This window comes from Polypterus senegalus, chromosome 3 (assembly GCF_016835505.1).
Source record: "Polypterus senegalus isolate Bchr_013 chromosome 3, ASM1683550v1, whole genome shotgun sequence".
NCBI lineage: Eukaryota > Metazoa > Chordata > Cladistia > Polypteriformes > Polypteridae > Polypterus > Polypterus senegalus.
Genome location: NC_053156.1, coordinates 247,478,051 through 247,491,506, shown reverse-complemented (window position 1 = coordinate 247,491,506; position 13,456 = coordinate 247,478,051). Strand labels below are relative to the sequence as shown.

At 39.4% G+C, this 13,456-nt stretch overlaps 1 protein-coding gene across 2 annotated transcripts in view; it reads right to left on the bottom strand.

Annotated features, from left to right (window-relative positions):
* The window catches only part of taf1b (TATA box binding protein (Tbp)-associated factor, RNA polymerase I, B), a 203,337-nt gene that overhangs the window by 75,485 nt on the left and 114,396 nt on the right, over window positions 1-13,456 (bottom strand). The gene's annotated exons all lie outside the window — the stretch shown is intronic.

Below are 13,456 nucleotides of genomic sequence, written 5' to 3'. Positions count from 1 at the left end.
GGAAAAAACTTGTTTGGTATACGTCCTGTTTGGTATAAGTCAAAGGATCTGGAACGGATTAATGACGTATACCGAGGTACCACTGTATTTAATTCCCACCTCTGCCTCATTGTGCTACATTAATTATTATAGTAAAATATAGTTTGTTTCACCACTGACTTCAAAATCCTCTTTCTCACTTATAAGGACAGGATGGTGATGTACCTGCTTAGGGACAGTACCATAATCACAACAACGAAGCAAATATACTTACAGACACCTCACATTTAGCAAATGTAAGAAATGCCTAATCAGTCTCAGTATTTCAAGCCCAATCAGAGGCAGAGTACCCTCTATACTACATAATATGTGTGAAAAAAGTCACAATATATTTAGATTACACACTGCAAAACAATAAAATGTAAAGGTAGAATATTATGCAAAATGTCTCAAGCTGCGGTACTGATAATGTATATGAAATGAATGGGGCAGAGAAGGAAAAGTCTGGCAACAGAAAAAGAGGAAAAAGTCTAAATCATGTCTAACAACTGTTATCAAGGTCAAACATTCGTCTCTGGTAAATGAAACAAATGAGTTCATCAGGAGCAATAAGAAATACAAATACTGCTTCTTTATGTGTTTTACTGAAACATGGCTGAGAGCTGAAATTCCCCATTCTCTGGTAGCCCCAGGACTTCACTTTGTACACACAGAAAGAAACAAAAGAAAGTGGAAAAATAAACGGTGTAGGCTCGCCATTTTTGTGAGTGACAAATGATACAGCATGGGAAACATCACTTTTTAAAGTGCAGTTATGTCATTCAAACGTGAAGCTACTCTTCGTTGAACCATGTGTAAAACAGCTACAGTAAATCATCTGACAAAAGACTTTTCAGGCATCATTTTTTTGGCTATGTATGTTGGGCTCTGAGTTGACACTGACTTTTTTTTTTTGCTACAGAGCTTTTACATGCTTTCATGGTGATCTAATTATGTCACAGTTTCTTCCACCCAGACCAATTTTACAAATCTGTGTAGATACTGTACTTGTGTAATGCTGTAATAAGAAACGGACACAACTCTCAGGCTATGCTTCCATTAGTTAGAATACCCCACAGCCTGGTATTTCTGATCCCCAAATGTAAACCTGTTATTCAAAACATGTCAGTGATCACAAAATAAGCTGAAGAGGATCTGCATGACGGCCTGGAAACACAGATTGAGATGATCTGTATGGCACACTTTAAGGACACTTTACAAGTTAACCATTTCTTTCAGGTGTGACCAGTAAGGGGTGCTACAGCTCCCCAAACTCCAGATACAAAGACACGGAAACAAGTTCTTGTAAGAACAAAGGGTTTTATTGCGTGAAACTCTTACAGGCAACCATTTCCCACACCACAACCACAACTCTAAATCACCATAATTGTCTGTCATTTGTACTCCGCTACTCCAGGAACCTTTTGTCTTCCTCCTCCTGACTCTGGCTCTCTGAGATGAGGCAGCCAGCCCCTTCAATGTAAAACCCAGGAGCACTTCCAGTGTCCCAAAGCTGTGGCTCAAGAGTACTTCCAGGTAAGGCTGGAGCCTGACAAAGTAGAGCTCATTAGTCCCTTCAGCACCCCTGGCGGCACCCATGGAGCCAGGCAATGTGCCCTGTGGGAATCCACAGTGGTAACATAACCCGGGGGGCTGCCACCTAGCATTTTGGGTGAGATAATGCCCTGACCAAATTATCTTTCCCAGTCCTTCCATGTCACTGGCCTTCCAGCCGGGCAAGAATTCCAGAACAACTCTGACTGGGATGCCAGTCACCGCAAAGCATCTCTCACACAGTATACTTTACCTTCTCTGAAGAGAAATGCCCAACACAAATGGTGTGTTGTTTCTCTAATAACACACCAAGGCTTACTGATGACCTTCTGAGCAAGAAGGGGAGCACCTTAAGGTTTAGAAATCAAAAAGAAAGCAGGCAGAACTGAAAAACAAGCCCATGAGTAGAAAAACAGATCACAGGTGTAAAAAGGAATGACAAACATCACTGGCTACAACAAGGTTTGTTTGGACAGGGCCAATCAGATACTGTATATCAGTCCTTCAATACATTTGACTACAATCTACAAGTCAGGTCTCCCTCTAATGTTGCTAGATTCTGTGTGCTAGATAGGAGGCAACAAGTCCTTTATTGTCTACTTCCAACAGTTCATAGCATCTACCCCCTGTGAACATGTTAGTTCTTAAGTCTGCACCTCTACTCTTTTTACCAGATCACATATGTCAGACGAACATGTGACAAGAGAGCTGGAGAAGATTAACCTAGCAAGGGAGCTGGGCCTGACTGAATCAACCAGCAAGTGCTCAAGATATGCACCAGATAGCTTTGTGAGTGTCTCATAAACACCAATTCACGTTTTCTCTGAACCTCCAGGGGGGTGACACAACTTTGAAAGACATCAAATAAAGTTCAATTCATGTAACAGTAGATGCTCTGATCTAAATATTTTTCAATGTCAACTCCCACCTAGACAATGCTGATTTTATTTCCACTGGTTCATTAAAACTGTCCAGGACCTCCAGACAGGAAATAAGTGCAAGGTGATGAAGGTAGATGTCCTAGTGTCCTAAGATCAGTGTTTCTCAACCTTTATTGCCTTGGGACCCAGTTTCACCTTTTTTAAGTCCACTGGTGACCCACATACTAAAGAGTGTTTTTCCCCTTGGTTAAACAAGCACGATAGCTGAGCTGGAGTTAGGAGTTCTTGGGTCCCTTTCTTGATGAAACAGTTAGAAATGGCAAATAATGCCAGCTTAAGGGTAGACAGATGCGTGTCTAAATTACCCAGAAAAGTCAGCTGAATTAAAGGGCTGATACCAGACTTCCTACAGTGTAAGAAAACCGGCTGATGGCAAATTATGCCCAATGTTGCCCCAACTTCTTCATGATGCATTATCCTGAAGCAGCCATGGCTTATTCTACCACAGTTTCCTAGGAAACACAGCCATCAGAGTGAATAGTAGCCATTGTTTTTTTTTGCCAGTTTTAACTGACTCTTTTGCACATGGAGTTTATTTCTTTAAGTACATGTAAACATTCTCCTGCTGCCTAGCCTCCTCTCCCTGCCTATACATTTTACTAGTCATTTTACTAACAATTATTAGTTAGTTTTGTTACAATAATACTCCTCATTTTTTCAGCATTAGTGAATAAAGCTTGCTAAATTGGACGGTGGAGAAGAGACATGCCTCACAGCAGAAAGATGAAGTACTACAGATTCCCAAACCTTTGTACACGATAGTCATCATCTGCCTGTGAAACAGTCTTCTCACCTAGGCAGAATCTTATTCAAATGACCGTTTGAATCTGCAATATTGAAACGTGCATGTTATTTAATTTTGTTGGTCTCTTTTTTCAGTGGTCATTCATTATTTATCTCCATTCCTCCTTCTAGTGTTTTGTGAGTCATGTTTCTATAAATGTGGCAGGGGAGGGTGGTCAGAACTGGGGGAAAAAAAGATTTACAGCTTCTAACTGGAAAAAAAATCCAAAGTTGGGTGATAGTGAAACAAAATTTCAGGACTGGTAAAGATTACTGAAAAGATAAGGAGTTGGACTGCTTGGTCTTAAGTAGTGGTAGCCCACCCTTACAAGTTTAAGCCTTGGCTCCACAGAGGCAGTCCAACTGGGAATCCTTTCTAAAACATCACTGTTCATTTGAAGAAGCCATTTTAGCATGCACCTGGAGGTGAACGAAGATGTGCAGACTGAAGGAGAAGCACATGTGCAGTACAGAGCTAGGAGTTTTGATTTTTAACTACTTTATAGAATGTCACATGACCAGTGGCAAGTTCTGGGTGAATTATTTATGTGTAGTTTTGACATCACTGACAAATTCTGGAATATTTTCAGTAAAGCAGCTAACTTCCTCAGTTATAAATGTGGAGTAAGACACGGCACTGCTTAATCTTGTCATAACATTATACTGTATATCAGCCAGTAAAATATCAAAAGATTTACTGCTTGTGCTTTTAATACTTACTACAGTTTTAGGTTTACCTATCAAATGAAAAAGTGAAGTCTAGCTATATTTGCATGTAAACCTTATTTTGTATCATCTATACTAATAAAAGGCAAAGCCCTCACTGACTCACTCACTCACTCATCATTAATACTCCAACTTCCCGTGTAGGTAGAAGGCTGAAATTTGGCTGGCTCGTTCCTTACAGCTTACTTACAAATGCTGGGCAGATTTCATGAAATTCTACACGTAATGGTCATAACTGGAACCTATTTTTTCATCCATATACTATAACAGACCTCTGCTCGATGCCCGTGAGAGGAGGAGTTACGCCTCCCACATAATTTAGTGTCTGCCCATATAAGGCTGTCCATCAGCGGCAATCCAATAGAAACACTGCCGCTAAATATTCACGGGTGAAGGACTGTGCTTATGCAGAGGAAGATGAGATGGTCAGGGTGGTGTTTGGCACAAACTCGGCGAAAATGCGTGAGAAACTTAAGTGCCGGGTCTTAAATAACATTAAATACAGCCGTGGACATCGCACGAGATGGCACCAGCACAGCTGGAAACCTTCGATGCATGTACACCGAACGGCTCACGTGAAATGACGCAGTGCACAGACAAAAAGCAACAGTTCCAAAGAGTGCTGAACAAAAACCGAATTACACAATTGAGAAGGCAGCAAAAAAATATGAAGCGTGTGATACATACAAGCATATTCATAAGTACAGCTACTGCGGAAACAAAGCACACGGTGGAAAAAGTCAATGTCTCGCTAAAGGAAGTGTAAAAAAAAAACCCTGCATGCAGTGTGTCACGTCTCAGATAAAGAGGAAGACGAGCTGTTTATTGATGCAGTAAGAAACAAATCAATGAATGAAACACGGAATGTAACTTGAACAAATCCTACAAATACGAACCTGATTGAAAGAAATAATGATAATCAAATCCTTGATGACAGCAACACTCCTAACACTCACAAAACAATTACTGTATATTGACACATTACGTTATTTTTAAAATGTTCCCTTTTCTTTTTCATAACTTCTTTAACACACTACTTCTGCGCTGCGAAGCGCGGGTATATATATACATATATATGTATATATATACACCCCGATCTACATACGCTCTAATAGATAAACCACACGCCATGGCGCAATGGTAGAGGCTTCGCCTCTAGCACCGACGACCGAGGTTCGATTCCCGAGAGGGGGTGCACTGAGTATGTACGCGCGCTTCCCGATTTATTTTACCTTTGCATCCCCTTGGTTTGATACGTATGAAAAAGTATGCGGTTAACGCAGAAAGACAGATCACCAATTGAAGCTTTATGAATATTGGATACTTTATTCACCATCAATGATTGTTTTGGTAAAGCCATACTCAGTGTATTCATTAGATGAACGGTAAAAAAGTAAGAGCGAGGGGAGGGTGACTTATTGAGGCACGCAGGCAAAACCACAATAGCACTCGGGCTCGATGTACTGTAGTGCGCGTCAACTCGATCTGAATTGCGCGATCACATTCAAAAAAATATATCTTTTCAAGTTCTATTCGGCCCGGCGTGTAATTATATCCGGCCCGCGATATCATTTTATATACTGTATTATTGTTATTAATGGCCCAGGGATATGAAGCACTGGTAACACAATAAACTACAGATCCCATAATGCAGCGCTTCAGCTGCCTTGCCGAACACTTACCGTGTTAATCAAGTCTAGCTTATGATGCTGCAAGTTATTGCGAAGCTAGCCCACACGATGCCGAAAAGAAAAGTTGATTCTGAAAATAGAGCCTTTAAAAACCGATGGGAGGCTGAGTATATGTTTACTGACATTGCCGGTAAACCCGTGTGTCTCATTTGTGGAGCTAATGTGGCTGTAATTACAGATTTTAATCTAAGACGGCACTATGAGACAAAACATCAGAATAACCTGAAAGACCTGAATGCAATGCAGAAGGTACAGAAAGCAGAAGAGTTAAAGAAGAATCTGACACTTCAGCAGACGTTTTACCTGTGCAAAATCACAAAGTGATTTCAAGTGAAGCTGCTTTTATGGGAGACACAAATGCACCAGTGCAACTTGCCCCACTTTCCCTGTTGCCAAGTAATGTTGAACCAAGTCTCCACAACGGTGTTCCCAAATACGCACTTTGCTGATAAACTGAGCGCAATGCACACTGAGTTCGCACAGCGCGTTGGTGACTTTGAAGAACAAAAAAAGAATTTTGAGTTGTTTCGCAACCCATTTGCCGTCGATGTGGAAACTGCACCTGTGCAGATTCAGATGGAGGTGATTGAGCTGCAGTGTAATGGCACACTGAAGGCAAAGTACGATACTGCAGGGCCCGCACAGTTTATTCACTCCATTCCCGCAGAAATGCTCCAGCTCCATCTACATGCGGCTCGAACCTTGTGCATGTTTGGTAGCACATATCTGTGTGAGAAGCTCTTCTCAGTGATGAAGACTAACAAAACAGCACACAGGAGTCGCCTCACTGATGAGCACCTGCAGTCCATCCTGAGAATCTCCACAACACAGAACCTCACACCAAACATAAACGAACTTGTTGCCAAAAAGATGCCAGGCGTCCAGCTCTGATAAAATGACATATGAGCAAAGACAACTGAATGATTTGATTTGTTATTGCTGAAAAGAACAAATTTTATTTATATTTCCAGGTTTTGTTATGCAGCATGTTCATATTTGAATTTGTATAATTTTGACAGGATATATTTTTATGGAGAGCAAAATCTTTTGGGATATTTAAAATTTAAGTTTATTTTTTATATAAAATTACATAAGAGTAAAGAAATTTGAATGTTTGTTCTTTTAACGCTTACTTTATTTCTAACTTGTATAATTTAGACAGGATATATTTTTATGGAGAGCAAAATATTATAAGTTATTTAAGGTTTGAGTTGATTTATTCCGGAATAATATTCCGTTCTGTTTTTATTCATATTTATGTTTGAAAAAGTTTTAAAAGTTTAGTTTTAGTGTGTTCAATAAATGTTTATCCTGTTCGCCCCGACCTAAAGTGTGTTTTGGATTTTGGCCCCCTGTGCAATTGAGTTTGACACCCTGATTTAGTCGACACAAATATCTTTGGTTGGAATGTAAGGCTAATTTACTTTTACATTTGTATGGTGAAGAAAAATTTATGCAATGATGCCTACATTTAACTTCCATTCCTACCAAAGATATTTCTGTCGACTAAATAAAAATTCCTTCTATTTAAAATTTAAATAGAACTTGAACAGATATGATAGTTCATAATATCCACGCAGACTTGCACGTAAGAGCGGAGTCATCCGTTTTAACAAACAGCGTATTGCACTGATACTGAAATAGCCTGCCCATTTAATTATTTAGGAATGGATAAATAAATTAAGATTTTGTACAAATAATGTTTTTCATTTTTCTTCCTTGATGGATTCTGCAACCCCCAGCGACAGTTGCTCGCACCCCAAAGAGTGTATGTATGTATGTATATGTATATGTATATATATATATATATATATATATATACATATATATATATATACACACACACACTCAACTAAAGGATTATTAGGAACACCATACTATTACGGTGTTTGACCCCCTTTCGCCTTCAGAACTGCCTTAATTCTACGTGCCATTGATTCAATAAGGTGCTGAAAAGCATTCTTTAGAAATGTTGGCCCATATTGATAGGATAGCATCTTGCAGTTGATGGAGATTTGTGGGATGCACATCCATGACACGAAGCTCCCGTTCCACCACAACCCAAAGATGCTCTATTAGTTGAGATCTGGTGACTTTAGGGGGGCATTTTAGTACAGTGAACTTATTGTCATGTTCAAGAAACCAATTTGAAATGATTCGAGCTTTGTGACAGGGTGCATTATCCTGCTGGAAGTAGCCATCAGAGGATGGGTACATGGCGGTCATGAAGGGATGGACATGGTCAGAAACAATGCTCAGGTAGCCCGTGGCATTTAAACGATGCCCAATTGGCACTAAGGGGCCTAAAGTGTGCCAAGAAAACATCCCCCCACACCATTACACCACCACCACCAGCCTGCACAGTGGTAACAAGGCATGATGGATCCATGTTCTCATTCTGTTTACACCCAATTCTGACTCTACCATTTGAATGTCTCAACAGAAATCGAGACTCATCAGACCAGGCAACATTTTTCCAGTCTTCAACTGTCCAATTTTGGTGAGCTCGTGCAAATTGTAGCCTCTTTTTCCTATTGTTAGTGGAGATGAGTGGAACCCGGTGGGGTCTTCTGCTGTTGTAGCCCATCCGCCTCAAGGTTGTGAGTGTTGTGGCTTCACAAATGCTTTACTGCATACCTCGATTGTAACGAGTGGTTATTTCAGTCAAAGTTGCTCTTCTATCAGCTTGAATCAGTCGGCCCATTCTCCTCTGACCTTTAGCATCAGCAAGGCATTTTCGCCCACAGGACAGCAGCATACAGGATGTTTTTCCCTTTTCACACCATTCTTTGTAAACCCTAGTAATGGTTGTGCGTGAAAATCCCAGTAACTGAGCAGATTGTGAAATACTCAGACCGGCCCGTCTGGCACCAACAACCATGCCACGCTCAAAATTGCTTAAATCACCTTTCTTTCCCATTTTGACATTCAGTTTGGAGTTCAGGAGATTGTCTTGACCAGGACCACACCCCTAAATGCATTGGAGCAACTGCCATGTGATTGGTTGATTAGATAATTGCATTAATGAGAAATTGAACAGGTGTTCCTAATAATCCTTTAGGTGAGTGTATATGTGTGTGTGTGCGCGTATATGTATATATGTATGTATATGTATATATATGTATGTATTTGTGTGTATATATATATATATATATATGTGGATGTATGTGTATATATACAGTATGTGTGTATATATACAGTATGTGTGTATATATATATATCTATATCTATATATATATGTATATCTATATATCTCTATATATCTATCTATATATATCTATATATATATATTTAATCAGAGTATAGCATAAAGTCAATGAAACTTATGGGATATTAATCTGGTCAGTTAAGTAGCAGAGGGGGTTGTTAATCAGTTTCAGCTGCTGTGGTGTTAATGAAATTAACAACAGATGCACTAGAGGGGCAACAATGAGATGACCCCAAAACAGGAATGGTTTAACAGGTGGAGGCCACTGACATTTTTCCCTCCTCATCTTTTCTGACTGTTTCTTCACTAGTTTTGCATTTGGCTACAGTCAGTGTCACTACTGGTAGCACGAGGTGATACTTGGACCCTACAGAGGTTGCACAGGTAGTCCAACTTCTCCAGGATGGCACATCAATACGTGTCATTGCCAGAAGGTTTGCTGTGTCTCCCTGCACAGTCTCAAGGGCATGGAGGATATTCTAGGAGACAAGCAGTTACTTTAGGAGAGCTGAAGAGGGCCATAGAAGGTCCATAACCCATCAGCAGGACCAGTATCTGCTCCTTTGGGCAAGGAGGAACAGGATGAGCATTGCCAGAGCCCTACAAAATGACCTCCAGCAGGCCACTGGTGTGAATGTCTCTGACCAAACAATCAGAAACAGACTTCATGAGGGTTGCTTGAGGGCCCAAATGTCTACTGCGCCCTGTGCTCACTGCACAGCACCGGGGAGCTCAATTGGCATTTGCCATAGAATACCAGAATTGGCAGGTCCACCACTGGCGTCCTGTGCTTTTCACAGATGAGAGCAGGTTCACCCTGAGTATATGTGAAAGACGTGAAAGGGTCAGGAGAAGCCATGGAGAATATTATGCTGCCTGTAACATCGTTTAGCATGACTGGTTTGGTGGTGGGTCAGTGATGATCTTGGAGGCATATCCATGGAGCGACTCACAGACCTCTACAGGCTAGACAACGGCATCTTGACTGCCATTAGGTATCAGGATGAAATCCTTGGACCCATTGTCAGACCCTACGCTGGTGCAGTAGGTCCTGGTTTCCTCCTAATGCACGACAATGCCCGGCCTCATGTGGCAAGAGTATGCAGGCAGTACCTGGAGGATGAAGGAATTGAAACAATTGAATGGCCTTCACGATCCCCTGACTTAAACCCAATAGAACATCTGTGGGACATTATGTTTCAGTCCATTAGGCGCCGCCAGGTTGCTCCTCAGACTGTACAACAGCTCAGGGATGCCCTCATACAGATCTGGGAGGAAATGCCACAAGACACCATCCGTCGTCTCATTAGGAGCATGCCCGACGTTGTCAAGCATGCATACATGCTCGTGGGGCCACACAAGATACTGAAAGGCATTTTGAGTAGCAGAAATTAAGTTTTTGAAAAATGGACTAGCCTGCCACATCTTCATTTCACTCTGATTTTAGGGTGTCTACACAATTGAGCCCTCTGTAGGCAGAAAACTTATTTCCATTAAAAGACTTGGCATCCTTTTGTTCCTAAGACATTGCCCTGTCGTTATTTGTATAGATATCCAACTTCATATTGAGATCTGATGTATCTAATGTGTTTTTTTAAAGTGTTCCTTTAATTTTTGTGAGCAGTGTGTATATATATTATATATATATATATATGACAGCAGCACTCATCACTCACAACAGTGACAAAACAATTACACTGACAATCATGTTACGTTATTTTCAAAATATTTCCTTTTCTTTTTCATTACTTCTTTAACACACTACTTCTCCGCTGCGAAGTGCGGGTATTTTGCTAGTGTAATGCTTCCCGTAACACCTTTGCTTTCACGTGGTCACTGAGGCAAGTGAACCACAACGGACTATGTATATAGCATTAATAAAATATCAAAGCACCCACAAGTCAAATTGTTTATTTCACTAGCAGTAGATTCCATGAAAACCCTTGTGGAACGACGCAAGCTGTGCTCCATCGACATAAAAAGGGTAATGCACAACCTTTCAAATGGCCGCTATACTGTTTGAATTCCTTGTGCAAGCACAAAGATCCCCACTGTTACTGGGAAGCAGACAGAGAAAGCTCGAGTATATTATACAAATGTATATGCATGTGTGTGTGTGTGTGTGTGATTTTGACATAGACAGTATAATGCATAAAACAAGTCCATCTTTATGGGAACAAATTGCAGTATGCTCTAATGTTTGACCTCAAAACTCACTTATGGTGACAGCAATAGTAGAAAGATATTTTAATACATGAAGAAAAGTCAAGCAATTCACAGATGAAAGAAATGAGAAAACAACCTCTCTACTGGTGTAAACAGGGAAAGGAAAATAAAAATTCCATCTTGTGTCCTTAAGGAATTCTTACTGATAAAGGATTGAGATTCTTTGGATAAAACATCAGTTTTCATGTTTTATTTAAATTTTTCTCTCCTCATTTGCCACTAACTCTGTGTATGCTATATTTATATGTTTTTATTGTTAGTTTTGTTTTTTGTATTTGCTCATTTTTAAATAAAAAAGTAAAGACAGCAATTGGTATTTTAATTTGTTATGCTTAAACATTTATCCAAAAGAAAGTCAACTGCTAATAAAGACTGAAATTTTCAGTTGCAATCTGAAATATTCAAACTCCTCTCCTTAATAGACATTATGAATGGAGGTTAAAAAATGTAATTTAAATGTGCCAAAAAACAAATTAAACAACATAAATTGATTTAAGTTTGAAAAATGTAACTCTTTTCATAAATGTGCATGTGCTGTACTATTCAACCCCCAGCTTCAGCACTTTGTGGAATATCCTTTAGCCTTCATCACTTTTAATAACCTTTTTTCTATACAGTAAGTGCTGGAAACACGTCTCTGTTTCCATTCTTCACGTGCGAAAGCCTCCTACTCATTGATGTTTGATGGCTTCTGTGCTGCAACTGCCTACTTTTAATCCCACCAAAGATTTTAAATGGGATTAAAATCTGTAGACTGAGAAGGCCACACCAGCTCATTCCCGGATCTATTTCTCAACCAAGATTTGGTTAACTTGGAGGTATGCTTGGGATCATTGGAATTAAACAATCATCAAGATTCAATTTCTGAACAGAAGGCATCACATTCCTCTTTAAAATGGCCAGGTATTTCTAGAAAACCATGATGCCAGTTACACAGTCAAGATTGTCAGTTTCTGTAGCAGAAAAACATCTCCATATCATCAATGACCCACCTTCATGCTTGACTGCGGGGATGATATTCTTTTGGTCATCAGCCTGGCCTTTCTCATGCAAGAAATACCACTGGTCCAGGTGTCCAAACAGAACCAATTTAATTACAACAGTCCATAGAACTGTTTCCCAAAACTCTTCAAGCCTATCCAAATTTCTCCTGACATATTCTAGTTGGCCTTTAATGATCTTTGTGGTCAAGAGTAGAGTGAATCTTGTAGTGTGGCCATGAAGTCATTGTTTATTCAGTGCTAATCTTACAGTTGCTGCAGAAGCACTTGTCCTGTCCTTCATCAGTTCGTCCTGTAGAGTTTTTCTTAGTTGTACTGACTAAGCTGTTAAGGGCTCTTGATGAAATTTTGGGCTTTTTCCTCTCTGTCAGGCAGGTTTGCAGATGTATCATAAGTTTTAAACTTCCTTATAATGCTCTCTGCGGTGCATCTTGGAAGTTTCCATTTTTGGGAGATCTTCTTATACCTGATACCCTTCACATGCAATGAAATAATTTCTTCTCTCAGCTCCTTAGTCTTACCCATGATTGCAACTCACCTTTGACACATGCATGGGTGGGTTTTACATACAGTATGTATCATAGTTGAAACCAGTTGAATTGGATTCCCAAAAGCTTAATAATGTTTTAGCACCACTTTATGCCACAAAACCTAGCAGGAGGTTTTAAAAACAGCAATATTATAAAGGGGATGAATAACTGTGACATGGCTATATTAATAAAATATCATACATTTTCTTTTTTGAGTTTAACTATAATTCAACACATAAAGAAGTAATCTACAAAAAAATCTAGCTCTTTGAGAAAAAAAAAAAAAACTTTCATTGGTAAATCCCTACAGTCTTTCATGGGTTGAATATTTCATATCACAAATGAATATTGTACTTTTCTGAACAGTGATGCTTTTTCTCCTCCTAATTTTCTCCTCTCAGTTTTTAAAAATTATCCTTGTTTCATTAGCCAGCATATTTCACCCTGAATATGTCGAAACATTGGTCTATGTCTGCTGTCTCACATTACAGCAAATATCCTGTGTAGCAATAATAAGGAAGGGTACATAAGGGCATAACAGTCGTATGAAAATTAATAAAAATGACTACCCTTTTTTATATATGTGCATTACATATTATATTATATTACATTATAAATCTAAAAAAAAAATTAGATTTGTCTATGAAGTGCTGTGTGACAGGTTTAGTAGGTGTACACAAATATAAACATGATTTTTTAGATAACATTTATTTTGAGAATAAACATTTTCCGGTTCCTCTTGTCAAATCCAAAGTTTCATGCTTAACATTCAAGGTTA